Raw genomic sequence first — 17,739 nt, 5'->3', positions numbered from 1 at the left:
CATATGCGCTCTCGCCCATGGAACCACCTCCAAGGTGGCCGTCATCAACCCCAGCAGCTGGACCACGTCCCAAGCTCGCGGGCGAGGCATCCACAGGAGCAGACGGACCTGATTTTGAAGTTTGCACGGCCTTTGGTTGGGGAGAAAGCCAAACCCCGAGGCCATGTTGAACCGGACCCGCAAATACTCGAGAGAATGAGAGGGGGTCAGGTGACTTTTGGGTATATTGACCACCCAGCCTAGCGTCTGCAGGACTGTAACCACTCTGGCTGTGGCAAGACGACTTTCGGCTGCCGAATCCGCTCTGATGAGCCAGTCGTCGAGATAAGGGTGAACTCTGATACCCTCTCGCCTGAGACAGGCAGCTACGACTACCATTACCTTGGAAAAGGTACGGGGAGCTGTGGCTAGGCCAAAAGGCAAGGCCCGAAATTGGAAATGTTGTCCCAACACCGCAAACTGGAGAAACCTCTGATGCGGGGGCCAAATAGGAATGTGCAAATACGCTTCTTTTAGGTCCAGATACGTGAGAAACTCTCCTGGCTGTACCGCCGCAATGACGGAGCGCAGGGTTTCCATGCGAAAGTGTCGTACTCTTAGGGCCTCGTTGACTCTTCGCAAGTCGAGGATGGGTCTGAAAGACCCGATTTTTCGAGGCATGACAAAATTAATGGAATAGCGGCTGCAGCCGCGTTTGATGGGAGGCACCGGGATCACCGCTCCGAGGTGCATCAAGACTTGCAAGGTCTCCTCTACCGCCGCCCGTTTTACGGCAGTGCCGCATCGGGACTGCACAAACACGTCTCTCACCGGGGCACCGAATTCCAATCAGTAACCTTCTCAGATCAGGTCCAGGACCCACTGATCCAAGGTAATCTTGGTCCACTCCTCTAGAAAGAGGGAAAGACGTCCTCCTACTGCAGGAATCGAGGAGTGGACCGGCGTCCCATCACTGTGGAGGATGCCCCTGAACTCCAGGCCGAGACCCGGCCGCTGCGGAGCGTTTGTCCGAGAGAAAGGAGTTCCTCTGCTGAAAACGGGCACGTTGAGAAAACCCAGCAGAGCGCCCTGGGCGATACCTACGAGCTTCACGGAAGTGAGGTCTAGAGGAGGAGAGAAACACAGAACCCTTGGAAGAAGGCCTCGGCCTATTCTCAGGTAACCGCTGGGGCTTAGAGTCCCCTAGGTCTTTAACAATCTTCTCCAAATCCTCTCCAAATAACAGGAGGCCCCAAAAGGGTAACCTCACCAGCCTTTGCTTAGAGGCCATGTCAGCCACCCAATGCCACAGCCAAAAAAGGCGGCGGGCAGAAACCGCCACAGATATCTGTTTAGCCGAAGCTCTGACAATCATAAAGGGCATCAGCCAAAAATGACAGGGCTGACTCCATCCGCAGGGCAACCTCTGAGAGGGACCCCGCACCATCCGCGGGCTGTTCCACCGCCTGTTGTAACCAGGAAAGACATGCCCGGGTTGCATAGGAACTGCAAATAGACGCCCTTATTTATTTATTTATTGCATTTGTATCCCACATTGTCCCACCTTTTTGCGGGCTCAGTGTGGCTTACAATATGATATGAATAATGGAAATACAATATGTTACAACTTGGTTATGGATTACATTGTGCAGAGTTATGCGAGACGATCGAAGTATCGTTAAGAATGTAACAATGGGACATAGACATTGAAACATTGGAAGGAGACAATGGGAAGCTTAAAGGGCAGAATTAAGACACAAAGACATATGGTGTACATCTTTCTGTGAGTAAATGTATGAGTGATGTGAGATTACAGGGGATGAGAAATCAGAAGTGGATATATGGCGCATTGAAGATTAGTGAGTGTGGACTCTATGTGTTTTGGCTCTTTCCGTAAATTTTTCGAAAAGATGGGTCTTCAATAATTTGCAGAAGGAAGCTTGTTCGTGAATTGTTCATAGGTTGCGCGGCAGTGTATTCCAAAGCTGCGTGCTCATGTAGGAAAAGGTTGACGCGTGTAGAGTCTTGTATTTCAAGCCCTTGCAATTAGGGAAGTTTAGGTTGAGGTATGTTCGGGATGATCTTTTAGCGTTTCTGGGTGGCAGGTCTATCAACTCGGACATGTAGGCTGGGGCTTCGCCATAAATGATCTTGTGGACTTAAGGCAAGGCCTGCAATTTCAAAGGACCGCTTCAGCGCAGATTCCAGCCGCCGGTCCTGCATGTCTTTCAAAGCGACCCCTCCCTCTACTGGGAGAGTGGTCTTTTTAGTCACCGCCATGACCAACGCATCCACTTTAGGCATCCTCAAAGGGGCCAAGTGCTCCTCACTCAGAAGGTAAAGCTGACCCATAGCCCTGGCCACTTTCAAAGGCCCATCAGGGTCAGACCATTGAGCTGAAATAAGCTCTGGGATGGAGTCATGCACTGGAAAGGCCCGAGTAGGCTTCTTAGTACTCGCTATCCTAAGATTAACAGAGGAGGCATCGCCCTCAGCAGGATCATCAATCGAGAGGGCCTGCAAGGCATCAGTAATGAGAGCTGGCAGCTTGTCGCGGTGGAAAATCCAAACTGCATTGGGATCATCTGAATCCAGTGGCAAACAGGCACCCTCATCTAGATCATCTGTCCATGAGGGCCTGCCAGATCCCTCAGACTCCCCACAGCCTGACCACGGGGGGGAGGGGAGGGGGAGGTGCGCCACTTTCAGATGGGGAATTTACCAGTCTACGTTTAGCATCCTTCCAACGCTCGGGGGAAGAAATAACCTCTGTAGCCAGCCCCGGACCATCAACACCCGGGGGGGGGGGGGGGGGACCACATTGCAACGCAGTGTCAGACACCTGTGGCAGAGCTCTTTTCAGCATGAAGGCTTTATGCATTAAAAGTACAAACTCAGGGGAGAAAAACTCACCCTAACCCTCCGCCTCCAAATTAGGAGAAACGGATGTTGGAGCTCCTCTGGCAGTCTCTAAACGAGGCGTCTCCCTACACTCAGACTCCTCCGCAATCACGAGGGTCCAGACATGCGGCGCTTCCAACATGGCGCCCGCTGCCAGCTCTGTCGAGCCGGAAGGATCACCACTCGGCATGCTCGTACTAGCGCAAGCGTCTAAGGAACATGTTTTGCACAGCCCCGCTGCTGATCTGCGCTTACCACAACGGGAGCAGCGCTTAACTCCCTCAGCAGCCATCGCCCGACTGGACGGAAATATAGCAATAAAATGGCTTCGCACCAAAACTTACCCCGTTTGGAACGGTGTCCGAGGAGCTGGGCACCACTCTCACCGCAGAAGACTGAGTCAACGAGCTCCAGTCAAGCTGCACAGAACCAGAATCTCTGGAAAAAGCCTCAGAAATAGCAACGCTGTACAAGCGCGCACCTTTTTTTTTTTTAATGCTGTGAGGAAAGTTGGAGGCAGGCAGCAACAGAGGGACTCCGGGAGGAGGGGGAATGGGTAAGGCATGGAAAGGGCAAACCTATATGCCTTTAAAGTGGGCACCACCAGCTACAACACCCCTGCTCAACTGGCAAAGCACAGGAGCCACCCCAGGCAGAAATCCAGGAGCTGATCAAGCTACGTCCACACCTGCTGGGAGATAGAGAAATACTGAAGGCAGTTGGGGCTAGCCGTCCAAGGGTCACTGTGGTTCTTCAGTGCTCTCTATCTCCACCTGCTGGTAGGGGGATAGAACCCATCAGTTAATGGATTCATCTGCTGCTGATGACAAGGAAGAACATCTTAAAGTCAGTGAGGATCATGTCTTGAGAATTGGACTCTTGCTCTTCTATGGTGTTAAGAGCTACTGAAATTAAGATTGTTTGTGAATTAATTTTTCTGATAAAGGCCTCCTTAGCCTAGGGAGTGTTAACCCCAGAGATAAAGCATATGGTTTATAGTTTATTAAATCAGCATATCACTTAAACTGGCTAGTAGAACAAGGCGGTGTACAGGCTAATTAAAAAGAACAGACAATAAAAAGAAAAGGAAAAGGAACTACAATAACTATAGGACAGCATACAATCATACAGAGAGGACAGAAAAGAAGGTAAAGGCAAAGAAGAGTAAACAACTAATCAAGAAAGCTCCATTTTGAAGGCCATCAGGTGCCGTCGCCATATACCTTGCCAAACAACCAGGATTTTAATTCACACAAACTTTTTGAAGATCGTATTGCTACATAGAGTGAGCAGAAGACTATTCAAACAGAAGGAGCAAGAAAAAAGAAGGCAGACCATCGTGTAGATCCCAATTTTGCTAGTCTAGGCCCAGGAAGAACCGAGCGGTAGTCTTGGCAGTGAATATGAAATGGTGAAAGATGATGGGTAATCAGGAAAACCAATGCAGCAGTGGATGAGCAGTTTTATGCCCCTCTATTTACCTCCCCTACACCCCTGCAAAAATTTTGGAGGAGAACATCAGACAAAAAATCCAATCAGGAAACAGATGTACCTCCTTACAGTGGAATAAGGAGGGGGACAGGCAGAGGGATATGGATAAATCAGTGTTTTAAAGTACATCAAACCCGAAGGTAGAGGTTAAAAAAAACCCTACGTATAATTTAAAAATTCTTCACAGCAAGGGATCAATAAAAGCAAATTTTATTCAGCACCACAGCAGTGTATAACCTGACACAGGGCTGTGTTTTGATGGAACAACTGAGTCCTCCTTCACTGCCTGCCAGCCAGTCGGACTCAGAAGCGAACGGTGCAGGCAGCGATTGGCTGGCAGCGTCGTAGCTTCCCTCTGCAAGTCCCGCCTATGCGTAAACAGGAAGTTGTAGGCGGGACTTGCAGAGGGAAGCTACGATGCTGCCAGCCAATCGCTGCCTGCACCGTTCACTTCTGCATCCGACGCTGGCTGGCAGGCAGTGAAGGAGGACGCTGGGGGACGAAGAATCGCTGGATATGGGAGAGGTGAGGGCAGGGGAGGGACGGAAAAATCGCACGTCGATGGGAGGGCAGGGGAGAGGCAGAGAATCGCTGGAAATAATGGGAGGGAAGGGCAGGGGAGAGAGAATTGCTGGACATGGGATGAGAGGGAAGGGCAGGGGAGAGAGAATTGCTGGACATGGGATGAGAGGGAAGGGCAGGGGAGAGAGAATTGCTGGACATGGGAAGGGCAGGGGAGAGAGAATTGCTGGACATGGGAAGGGCAGGGGAGAGAGAATTGCTGGACATGGGAAGGGCAGGGGAGAGAGAATTGCTGGACATGGGAAGGGCAGGGGAGAGAGAATTGCTGGACATGGGATGGGAGGGAAGGGCAAGGGAGAGAGAATTGCTGGACATGGGAGGGAAGGGCAGGGGAGAGAGAATTGCTGGACATGGGAGGGAAGGGCAGGGGAGAGAGAATTGCTGGACATGGGAGGGAAGGGCAGGGGAGAGAGAATTGCTGGACATGGGAGGGAAGGGCAGGGGAGAGAGAATTGCTGGACATGGGAGGGAAGGGCAGGGAAGAGAGAATTGCTGGACATGGGAAGGGCAGGGAAGAGAGAATTGCTGGACATGGGAGGGAAGGGCAAGGGAGAGAGAATTGCTGGACATGGGATGGGAGGGAAGGGCAGGGGAGAGGGAATTGCTGGACATGGGATGGGAGGGCAGGGAAGAGAGAATTGCTGGACATGGAGGGGAGAGAGGAGAATCGCTGGATGGGGAGGGGAGGACAGGGAAGAGAGAATTGCTGGACATGGGAGGGAAGGGCAGGGAAGAGAGAATTGCTGGACATGGGAAGGGCAGGGAAGAGAGAATTGCTGGACATGGGAGGGAAGGGCAAGGGAGAGAGAATTGCTGGACATGGGATGGGAGGGAAGGGCAGGGGAGAGGGAATTGCTGGACATGGGATGGGAGGGCAGGGAAGAGAGAATTGCTGGACATGGAGGGGAGAGAGGAGAATCGCTGGATGGGGAGGGGAGGACAGGGAAGAGAGAATTGCTGGACATGGATGAGAGGGGAGAGAGGAGAAATGCTAGAAATGGATGGAGAGGAGAGCAGGAGATAGAGGAGAATTGCTGGACATGGATGGATGGAGGAGTTGGCTAGGAGAGAGGAGAAATGCTGACTTGGATGGAGGAGAGGGGAGAGAGAATTATTGCTTTATATGGATACAGAGGAGGGAAGAGAGATGAGAAATGCTGGACATGGATAGAGGGGAGGAGAGAGGAGAAGTGCTGGACATGAATGGAGGGGAGGAAAGAAAAAAGAAGATGCACATGGATGGAGATGAGGGAAAGGGAAGAGGAGAAAAACTGCACATGGATGGAGAAAATAGGCAAAAGCTGGATCCATGTTATACCTCCTCCAGTCAATTCCATGGAGGAGGACCCAGCTTTTACTTATGGATGCAGGGCAACAAAAGAAGAAGAAAGGAAGAAAGTAAAGAAATAAATGGAAAGGAAGCCCTGGAAATGGAGTTAAGAGAACAGATAGGAGCAGAATCAGAGACTGGGACTAATATGGATAGAAAAACAAAGTCACCAGACAACAAAGGTAGAAAAAATCATTTTATTTTCATTTTAGTGTTTGGAATTTGTCTTATTTTGCACTGGGTATACTGGAGCTGTAACAGCTTACAGAAATTATTTATAATGAAAAGAAATCACATTATTTTTTCTCCTATACTAGTTTTATATTTTCAATGATGTCTGTTTATATGCGCCATGGCTGGTACAAGGGGTGTGACTAATGTGGGTGTGGCTATAATAGGGGCGGTGCCATGTGGGCGGTGCCCACAATGAGTACCGGCACCTTTTTTTCTACAAAAAAAGCACTGATAGAGACTATATCACCAAATAATGGAATATTAATATTACATATAGACCGATCTTGATGTAGAAAATCACAAAATATGGGTGCAGAATGGTACAAATGATGAACAGTAAGCCTGGAGAAACAATATAAAAACTGATTTGTAAACAACTACTACACTGGAAAAGTAAATATGAAAAATGGTGTAAAATAAATCTTAAAGCCAACGAAAGAGGGGGAGGAAAAAAACTCACGTGAACATGACAGACAGGAGGAAAAACACCTCATGTGAATGTGACAGACAAAAAAAGTGAGGTGAGTCCAAGGAGGATTTCAAAAAGTCTTTAATGTAAACAGAATAAAAACGACCCGACATGGCCGTGTTTTGGCACAAGGGCCTGCCTCAGGGGTCAGGTAAATCTCTTGTGTTATGGCAAAAAGATGAACATAAGAGTAAATCCAAGATTCTTGCTGTTGAAGCTCTTGTGAAATCCTCAGTGAAACAGCTGAGCTGTAAACACCATCAATGACATCACCGATGGTTTTCTGAACAGACGGGGATAAGGGGATAAGCAAGGAGGGGATAAGAAGAAAAAAATATATAAACTGAATGCTATATAAATAGCATGCAAACTGCCCAGAATGCATAGACTACTAAAAGTTCCTTAACAAGATCTAAAGAGCATGGTGCACTTAGGGCCCCTTTTACTAAGCTGCGTAGGCGCCTACACGCACCAAATTGGAGTTACCACCCAGTTACTGCGTGGTCCTTGCAGTAATTTCAATTTTGGCGCGCATCTGCTGCGTGCGCCTGAAAAATATTTTTTATTTTCTGACATGCGTAATGGCTGTGCACCAAGTGGCATTTGATGCGTGTAGGTCATTACCGCCAAGATTCCTTACCGCTAGGTCTATGGCTAGCGGTAAGGTCTCAGATCCAAAATGGATGCGCGGCAATTTTGATTTTGCCGCACACCCATTCGGCAAAAAAGAGAGGCCTTTTTTACAGGTGCGCTGAAAAATGGATCAGATGTGCCCAAAACCCGTGCCTACACTACTGCAAGCCATTTTTCAGCGCGCCTTTGTAAAAGGACCCCTCAGCCATCTGTAAAAGGAACCAAAACCATGCTTAAAATAAAAAACTAAACAGTAAGAGAATAAAAACTAAAACATGGAAAAAGAAGCATTTGAAAAAATAGACAAATGTGCATCACGTACATTATTTTTGGCTTTCTAAAAAAGCATGGGCCATCACATTAAAAATTGCATCAAATAACAAATTACTGCTGTGTATAAAGCTAAAGAAAGAACTATTAAAAAAAACATAATTAGTGTTCATTTACTTAGAAAAAATTCAACGTGAAGTAAAGGAGATACTAAAACTCTAAGTGCAGAACTATGGAACTATGGTAAAGAAACAAAGAACTCCTAAAGCTACTGCTTTCAGTACAGCTTCTACCACTGTCAAGACCAAACCCTTGGACCAAGACAAGATTCTGGTTTCATGCGATAAATGTACATACATTGAGTCCCTTGTGAAAGAAGTACAAGAACTAAGAGAAGAAGTGGTAAGGCTAAGAAACATCTGGGACAACCAGAAATTTGACCCAGAGACACAGGTCAAAACATTGAGGACTTCCAGCAAAGGGAGAGAATATCTTAGGCAGACAGAGCACAGCTGGAAGCAGGTCACCAAGTCCCACAAGATCAATCCTCCACCTTCTATTAAGCTAAAGAATCGGTTCACAGCCCTGGAGGTAGAAGAGGTAGAAACATCTAAAAAACAGGAGGAAACAATGACCAAAAATGCCATCACGGCCGGACAATTGGCCCAAAGAAAGTGAAAGGTAGTGATGGTTGGAGACACCTTACAGTCTCCCACCCCCACGGCAGCGCTTACACTTTGTTATGGCGCTGCCTGACAGCAACTCTACAGATGCGGCGTCGATGTCCTGCTCCAGGGCCTTCCGTGTCCCACTCTGTAAACAGGAAGTTACATCAGCGTGCCGAGCGCGGCAGAGGGAAGGCCCCGGAGCAGGACGTCGGCGCCGCATCTGTAGAGTTGCTGTCAGGCAGCACCATAGCAAAGTGTAAGCGCTGCCGCAGGGGTGGAAGACTGTGAGGTGCAACAGCAGCCGACAGCATTAAATGCAAGCACTGCAGGGGTGGGAGAGGACGAGGAAGTCAGTGGGGTGCTGGCCGTGCAAGGGGACTCAGCGGAGGGGGCTGAAGGGAAGAGAGAGGTGCTGGACGGGGAGGGTGAGGAAGGCAGTGGGGTGCTGGCCCTTCAAGGGGAGGGGGCTGAAGGGAAGGGAGAGGTGCTGGACTTGGGGAGGGTGAGGAAGACAGTGGGGTGCTGGCCCTTCAAGGGGAGGGGGCTGAAGGGAAGGGAAAGGTGCTGGACGGGGAGGGTGAGGAAGACAGTGGGGTGCAGGCCCTTCAAGGGGAGTAGGCTGAAGGAAAGGGTGAGGAAGACAGTGGGGTGTTGGCCCTTCAAGGGGAGTGGGCTGAAGGGAACAGAAAGGTGCTGGACTTGCCAGGGGCAGAGGGTTGGAGGGAAGGGAGAGACGTACAGGACTTGCAGAGGGGAGGTTGGAGGGAAAGGGAGAGGTTTTGGATTTGCAGAGAGGAGAGTGGAGGGAAGGGGAGAGGTTTTGAATTTGCAGGGAGAGGTTTTGGATTTGCAGGGAGAGGTAGAGGGAAGGGGAGAGGTGCTGGATATGCAGCAGGGGTGGAGGGAAAGGGGAGAGGTGCTGGATATGCAGAGGGGTGAAGGGGAGAGGTGCTGGACATGTAGGGGGGGCTGGATGAAAGGAAAAGAGGTGCTGAACATGTAGGGGGGCTGGATGAAAGGGAGAGAGATGCTAGACATGTTGTGGGGGCTGAAGGAGAGGTGCTGGATATGCAGATGATGGCTAAAGGGAAAGGAGACAGATGTGGACCTGCAAGGAGGGCTGGAGCAAAGGGAGAAAGGTGCTGGACCTATGGGAGGGGTTAGAGGGAAGGGAGAGAGATGCCGGGAGAAAGAGCCAGATGCATAAGGGGAAGGAAAGAGAGGAAAAGAAGCTGGTTGGGGGGTGGGATCAGAGAGGAGAGGGACACATTGGTGTGGAGGAGGGAGAAAGGGGACATAGGGAAGTATACAGCTACAGAAGGGAGATGATCGGCATTAGGTGGGAGCATGGGGACAGGGACACAAATGTGAGATGCTGTATGGGGATGGCACATGGGCACAGAGGGCTAATGTCTGAAAAGGGGGGGGGTATGGAATAGAGATAAAATGCTGGACACTGGAGAGGGGAGTATATGGACACAGAGGGGGAGGAGATACCAGAAAAGGGGGAGAATAGGAACACAGAAGGGATATGCTGGGCATGGGGTGCATAGGTGCACAGAAGAATGATGATGGATGAGAGGATATGAACACAGGGGAGATACTTGTCAAGGAAATATAGGAAAACAGAGATGGATGATGGACATGGAGAAAGAAGACAGGAGACCCTGGCAAGTGAGTTGAGAAGACAGAGGGAAGCAGAAACCAGAGACTGGGACCAATATGATTTGAGAAATAAAATGATCAGACAACAAAAAGGTATAAAAAATAATTTATTTTCAGTGTTGTGAATATAGTATGTTGGATTTGGAATGTACATCTTGCCAAAGTTAGGAAAGGACCCCAAAGTCCATTACCAGACGCCTTCAGCTTCCAGGCCAGCATGCAGGCTTTCTTTGGCCAAGCACAATTGCCCTAGTTGCAACTCCTAACACCATCCCTGGCATGTGCCATCTTTATATTTTGCACAGGAGCAAACGCCTTTCTTTCTTGTTTCTCTGGTGTTGTACTACATGTAAGGTCTAGTTTCTTGAGGTTTCCGTTTAATTTATATTTCTAGAGTTTGTGGTCACTTATTCTGTATTTGGCATTTGTGTCCTGTGTGTGTGACTGAGGTATTCTGTTAGCATGAAGTTTCCATGTAGCATTCTGTAGTAATTTGGCTTGTTTAGCTTTCCTGATAAATGTATTTGTATTTTACGGCCCTACTATAATATTTAAGGCACTTCTTTTTCATAGTTAGGATCTTTGTTTTTGGAAGTTAGTGTTGGCATGGTAGATTTGCTCTAGGTTCTGAGTGACTTTTGTTTTATAGATTTTTTTAAAATTAATTTATAATATGTCTGTAATTGAGATTACACTAGAAACCAAGATTTCTTTGTATGACGAGTTTTATGGAGAATTGTCCTTGCTGTGCTCTGTTATCCATTGTTGCTGGAGGGCCAGGAGGTTCTCTGGATACAGAATGTGTTTGGCTTCAATACCATATATGTGTTGGTGGACCATGTCTCAATGGGGCTGAATAGTACAGTCTATTGTACTTCCCTTAGCTCTCAATTGGCCGGCAGCCACTGAAGCCTGTACTGCGACCCTCATTAAGTTATGGGGAGTGGGGTAGGGACAGAGCATGGTTGCATCAGGTTGCTCTTTTTTCTCCTTCAAAAAAGTTGGCAAATCTAGTGCCCACCCATCCAACCTGTCAGCCCACCCAAAAATTGCTTTCTGGCTACGCCACTGCTTCCGGGTGCCAAGATTCGCGATATTGTGGAAAGATTGCCTAGACTCATCAAGCCTACGGACCATGCTCCTAAGCTACTCATCCATGTTCGCACAAATGATACAGCTAAGTATCCTACTGGACGTATCGTACAAGACTTCATGGCTTTGGGTCAGAGGGTGAAGCATCTAGATGCGCAGGCGGTGTTCTCATCGATCCTCCCTTTGAAGGTAAAGGTCGCATCTTGGAGATAAATGCGTGGCTGGTGACGATCAGAGGGATTTGGTTTCGTAGACCATGGGATGATTTTCCAAGAGGCACTAAGCGGTGATGGTGTCCATCTGTCAAGGAAGGGAAGGAGTGTCTTCAGCAACAGGCTGGCTAAAGTACTAAAGAGGGCTTTAAACTAAAATTGATGGGGATGGGTATAAAAGGCCGCGAAGCCATAATTAACCCCAAGGAAGGTAGGACATCTATAGAAGGGAATAAAAAGAGTAAAATCTGGAGAGCCTTGTATACCAATGCCCGTAGTATGGGAAACAAACTTCTAGAAATTGAGGCTACAATGATGGAAGTGGACTTGGATTTAGTGGCGTTCACGGAGAACCATGCCTCCCAGGCCTCCTTCTCCTCTTTTCCTGATATCACCGAAGAGGAAACCGCCCGTCTTCTCTCCTCGAAATGCACCACCTGTTCCTCTGACCCCATCCCCACCAACTTACTCAACACCATTTCTCCTACTGTCACCCCCCCCATCTGTCATATCCTCAACCTCTTTCTCTCCACTGCAATAGTCCCTGACACCTTCAAGCATGCTGTAGTCACACCACTTCTCAAAAAACCATCACTTGACCCCACCTGTCCCTCCAACTACCGCCCAATTTCCCTCCTACCCTTCCGCGCCGTTCATAGCCGTTGCCTTGATTTTCTCTCCTCTCATGCCATCCTCAATCCGCTTCAATCCGGCTTTCGCCCCCTACACTCCACAGAAACGGCACTATCTAAAGTCTGCAATGACCTGTTCCTTGCCAAATCCAAAGGCCACTACTCCATCCTCATCCTCCTTGACCTATCCGTCACGTTTGACACTGACAATCACAATTTACTTCTTGCCACACTGTCCTCATTTGGGTTCCAGGGCTCTGTCCTCTCCTGGTTCTCCTCTTATCTCTCCCACAGTACCTTCACAGTACATTCTCATGGTTCTTCCTCCACTCCCATCCTGCTCTCTGTTGGAGTTCCTCAGGGATCTGTCCTTGGTCCCCTTCTTTTTTCAATCTACACCTCTTCCTTAGGCTCCCTGATCTCATCTCATGGTTTCCAATATCATCTTTATGCCGACGACACCCAGCTTTATCTCTCCACACCAGACATCACTGCGGAAACCCAGGCCAAGGTATCGGCCTGCTTATCCGACATTGCTGCATGGATGTCCAACCGCCACCTGAAACTGAACATGGCCAAGACCGAGCTTATCGTCTTTCCACCCAAACCCACTTCTCCCCTCCCTCCACTCTCTATCTCAGTTGATAACACCCTCATCCTCCCCGTCTCATCTGCCCCAACCTCGGAGTCATCTTCGACTCTTCCCTCTCCTTCTCTGCGCATATCCAGCAGATAGCCAAGACCTGTCGCTTCTTCCTCTACAACATTAGCAAAATTCGCCCTTTCCTCTCTGAGCACACCACCCGAACTCTCATCACCTCTCGCCTTGACTACTGCAACCTACTCCTGTCCTCCCACTTAGCCATCTATCCCCCCTTCAGTCCGTTCAGAACTCTGCTGCACGTCTCATCTTCCGCCTGGACCGATATACTCATATCACCCCTCTCCTCGTCACTGCACTGGCTTCTGATTAGGTACCGCATACAGTTCAAGCTTCTCCTACTAACCTACAAATGTACTATATCTGCAGCCCCTCCCTACCTCTCTACCCTCATCTCCCCCTACGTTCCTACCAATAACCTCCGCTCTCAAGACAAATCCCTCCTTTCAGTACCCTTCTCCACCACCGCCAACTCCAGGCTCCGCCCTTTCTGCCTCGCCTCACCCCATGCTTAATAAACTCCCTGAGCCCATTCGCCAGGCCCCCTCCCTGCCCATCTTCAAATCCTTGCTCAAAGCCCACCTCTTCAATGTCGCCTTCAGAACCTAACCACCATACCATACCATATTCAGGAAATCTAGACTGCCCCAACTTGACATTTCGTCCTTTAGATTGTAAGCTCCTTTGAGCAGGGACTGTCCTTCTTTGTTAAATTGTACAGCGCTGCGTAACCCTAGTAGCACTCTAGAAATGTTAAGTAGTAGTAACCATGATTGGGATGTTGCTATGCCTGGCTATAATCTAGTAAGGAATGACAGAGTAGGAAAAAAGGGTGGAGGTGTGGCATTATATGCTAAGAATGATATCCAAGTGACAGAACTGCAGGACATGTGGGGTAGGGAAGAAGCGCTGTGGGTTAAACTGGAAAGAGGGAAAGGAAAATGTATCTATATCGGAGTGATATACAGACCTCCCTCACAGTCGGAGGAACTGGACAGGGACTTAATTGAAGACATCCGCAAGATAGCTAGGAAAGGGGAAGTACTACTGAGAGGTGACTTCAATATGCCAGATGTTGATTTGGGTGTCCTGGCTGCGGGGTCGTCTAGAAGCAAAGAGATCTTAGATTCCCTACAGGAAGAATTGTTCCGGCAGTGGGTAATGGTCTGACATCAAGGTGGCAGACCATTTGGCATCTAGTGATCATCGCATGGTATGGTTCAATATTAAAACAGAAGAGAGGGCACACTCGAGATTGAAGGTCCTGGATTTCAAAGGAACTAACTTTGCCAAGATGGGGGAATTTCTCAAGGAACAGTTAGCGGGATGGGAACAGCTGAAGGATGTAGAACAGCAATGGATGAGACTGAAAGGAGCTATATTAAAGGCGACTAACCTTTATGTTAGAAAAGTACATAAAAATAAGAGGAAAAGAAGGCCTCTCTGGTACTCGAATGTAGTAGTTGAAAAGATAAGGGAAATGAGGCTAGCCTTTGCACGTTATAAGATGACTCAGAAAGATGAAGACAGGAGAGAATACCTAAATAAGCAAAGAGAAGCTGGAAAAGATATCAGGAAAGCGAAGCAGCAAATGAAGGAAAAGATAGCTAATATGGTAAAATTGGGGGACAAGACCTTTTTCAGATATGTAAGTGACAAGAGGAAGTGACATAATAGCATTGTGAGGCTCAAAGCTGAGGGAGAGAAATATGTGAAAGACGATAAGGATAAAGCTGAACTGCTTAACGATTATTTTAGCTCTGTGTTCATGAATGAAAAACCAGGGGTAGGGCTGCAGAAAGCAAAGGCTAAAGGGGATGGAGGTTTGGTAGACCAAGACCCATTTACGGAGGACTGTGTTCATGAGGGGCTTGCCAAACTAAAAGTAGACAGAGCGATGGGGCCTGATGGGATACACCCGAGGGTGCTTAAGGAACTCTCAGAAGTTCTGTCGGCTCCGCATGACGGACCTCTTCAATGCTTCCTTAGAAACTGGAGTGGTCCTGGTGGACTGGAGAAGGGCGGATGTGGTTCCTTTGCACAAGAGTGGAAGTAAGGAGGAGATAAGGAACTACAGACCTGTCAGTCTGACCTCGGTGGTGAGTAAGCTAATGGAAAAGCTTCTAAAGAAGAGGATTGTGACATTTCTTGAACTACATGGAATGCGGGATCCGAGGCAGCATGGCTTCACTAGTGGCAGGTCGTGTCAGATGAATCTGTCTTCTTCGACTGGGTGACCAAACAGTTGGATGTGGGCGGAGCGCTTGATGTGGTACATTTGGATTTCAGCAAAGCCTTTGACACGGTTCCACACAGGCGACTGATAAATAAATTGAGTGCCCTCGGTGTGGGACCTAGAATAACGGATTGGGTAAAAAATTGGTTGAATAGTAGGAGACAGAGGGAGGAGGTAAATGGAGCTTGCTCTGAAGAAAAGGATGTTGTCAGTGGAGTACCGCAAGGATCGGTCCTAGGGCCGGCTCTTTTTAACGTCTTTGTGAGCAATATTGTGGAAGGGCTGTCTGGTAAGGTTTGTCTCTTTGCAGATGATACTAAACTCTGCAACAGGGTGGACACCCTGGAGGGTGTGAATGACATGAGGAAGGACCTAGCGAAGCTGGAGGAATGGACTGATATTTGGCAACTAAGGTTTAACCCTAAAAAATGCAGGGTCATGCACTTGGGTCGCAAAAATCCGAGGGAACGGTACAGTATAGGGGGTGTAGTGCTTCAGTGTGCGAAGGAAGAGCGGGACTTGGGGGTGATTGTGTTGTACGACCTTAAAGCTTTCAAACAAGTAGAAAAAGTGACGGCCAAAGCCAGAAGGATGCTTGGGTGCATAAAGAGAGGCATGACCAGCAGGAAAAAGGAGGTTATAGTGCCGTTGTATAAGTCTCTGGTGAGGCCTCATTTGGAGTACTGCGTGCAATTCTGGAGACCGCACCTACGGAAAGATATAAACAGGATGGAGTCGGTCCAGAGGGCGGCTACGAAATTAGTAAGCGATCTTGAATGCAAAAATTATAGGGACAGGCTTATGAACCTTAACAAGTATACGCTGGGAGAGATGAGACATGATAGAGACGTTTAAATATCTCAAGGGCATTTATGTACAGGAAGGGAAAATTAGGTTCTTACCGTGATAATTTTCTTTCCTTTAGTCATAGCAGATGCAGCCATTACAGATGGGTTATGTCCATCAACCAGCAGAGGGAGATAGAGAGCACACTTTTTTCAGTGCCTCATACCAGCTTGCTCCACTGCCTCTCTTCAGTATTTTAAGCTTCCAAAGCAGTATGGCAAACCGCAATGGGAATAACATAAGCTTTCCTCACAGCGAAAGATGGCCCTACTACAAAGGGCATTAACTCAGAATGGAGGGAATGAAACATCTTCCCGGAGGGCATAAACTCATCCTCCACTGAGACATAACTGGAGGGAATAAACTCATCCTCCCGGATGGGCTTTTCCAGCTCCAGTGTATTCTCAACCGCTGTTCCAGGGGAGAAACCGCCAGATAGGGACAAGTCATCGACCACATCGGTTCCCGCTTGATCCCCTAACTCCACTCTGGCTCCTGTGGGACAAGGAGGCGGATTCAGCGTCGGCGGCGATAAGGTGATATCTAGGCCCCTGGCCAACGTCGCTCCTTCGTTGTCGGCCAACGCGGGGATCGCCAAACCGGTATCGAGTGGTAAGCTTCTCACGAAGCGGTCTAACGTCTGCTGGTTAGGGGACGACGTTAGTGCAGTTGGCGGTTGCACTTTTGTCGTCCCCTTTCTTTTAGTATGGGGCATAGTAGGAATCGAGGAAAAAAGTCTTAAGAATTGCCAACAAACAATTCGAGAGCTTCCGTGAGCACAGCTAGGACGCCATCTTGCTCCTCCCCCCGGAACTATAACAACTTTTCAAACACTCTTCTCCAAGGAACAAGCCCTTGGAGACCCATCCTAGGAATGAGAGGATGCTGCATTGCTTGGAAGACAGTTCCCAGCTACAAGATCATTTCTTGCTGCACCAAGGTCATGCTCTCTTTTCAGGTAACCTTGCTCCACCAGTGCAGCACAGGGGCTGCCAGACTAGAGTTGGGACCTTTTTACAAAGTGCCTGTTTGTCTCCTCTATAAATCTTTCTGTCTTGACTTTTCTAGGTCTGCTCTGATTAAAAGTTTGGTATCTTCAATTTTTAGTAAACTACGTTTCATAAGACATATTCATTCATATTTGTCACTTGTTGATTTACAAAAGATTGTTCATGCCCTGATTTTTTTTTCAGGATTGACTATAGCAACTCTCTTTACATTGGTCTCGCCAACAAACCATTATTCAGGATTCAATTGCAACAAAACACCACTGCAAGAATTATCCTGAATAAATCCCATTATGAAAGTATTAAACCTATGCTGTGATCCTTACACTAGCCTGCATCTGGAGCAAGAATTGAAGTTAACACTCTTTGCTTAGTTTTTAAAATCCTTTATGGAATGTGTCCTGCTTATGAGTATTTCTATGTACTAATCATCATTCAAGTAGATTTATATGTAAAAATAAGTCTCTTATCATGCTGCTTATTCTTTTCGCCTTATTTCTACTACCAAGAAAGTATTTAGCTGTGTTGCTGTAAAACTTTGGAATTCACTTCCACTGGAGCTTTGCCTAGAACAGAACTATTTGAAATTCTGCAAACAATTGAAAATGTGACTTTGTATATGTTAGATATAATTTCATGTTAGATATATTATTGTCTTTTTATATTATACATACATTTGATATTATTTTTGATAAATAATTTTGGTTGTTTACCGTTCTGAGTCACCGTATGCAAAATTTATGCTCTGCATTTACATATGCAAGGTGTATAAATGTACCTCTCCAGTTGCAGAATTGTCTTTTAGATAACCCAAATCTTGCTGTTTGGCTG

At 47.8% G+C, this 17,739-nt stretch overlaps 1 protein-coding gene across 3 annotated transcripts in view; it reads right to left on the bottom strand.

The window, feature by feature from the left end:
- Positions 1–17,739, bottom strand: part of GNE (glucosamine (UDP-N-acetyl)-2-epimerase/N-acetylmannosamine kinase) — a 497,606-nt gene that overhangs the window by 89,168 nt on the left and 390,699 nt on the right. The window lies entirely within an intron of this gene.

This window comes from Microcaecilia unicolor, chromosome 2 (assembly GCF_901765095.1).
Source record: "Microcaecilia unicolor chromosome 2, aMicUni1.1, whole genome shotgun sequence".
In the NCBI taxonomy this organism is placed as follows: Eukaryota; Metazoa; Chordata; class Amphibia; order Gymnophiona; family Siphonopidae; genus Microcaecilia; species Microcaecilia unicolor.
Note: the sequence above shows the minus strand (reverse complement) of the source record. Positions and strands in the feature narration are given on the sequence as shown.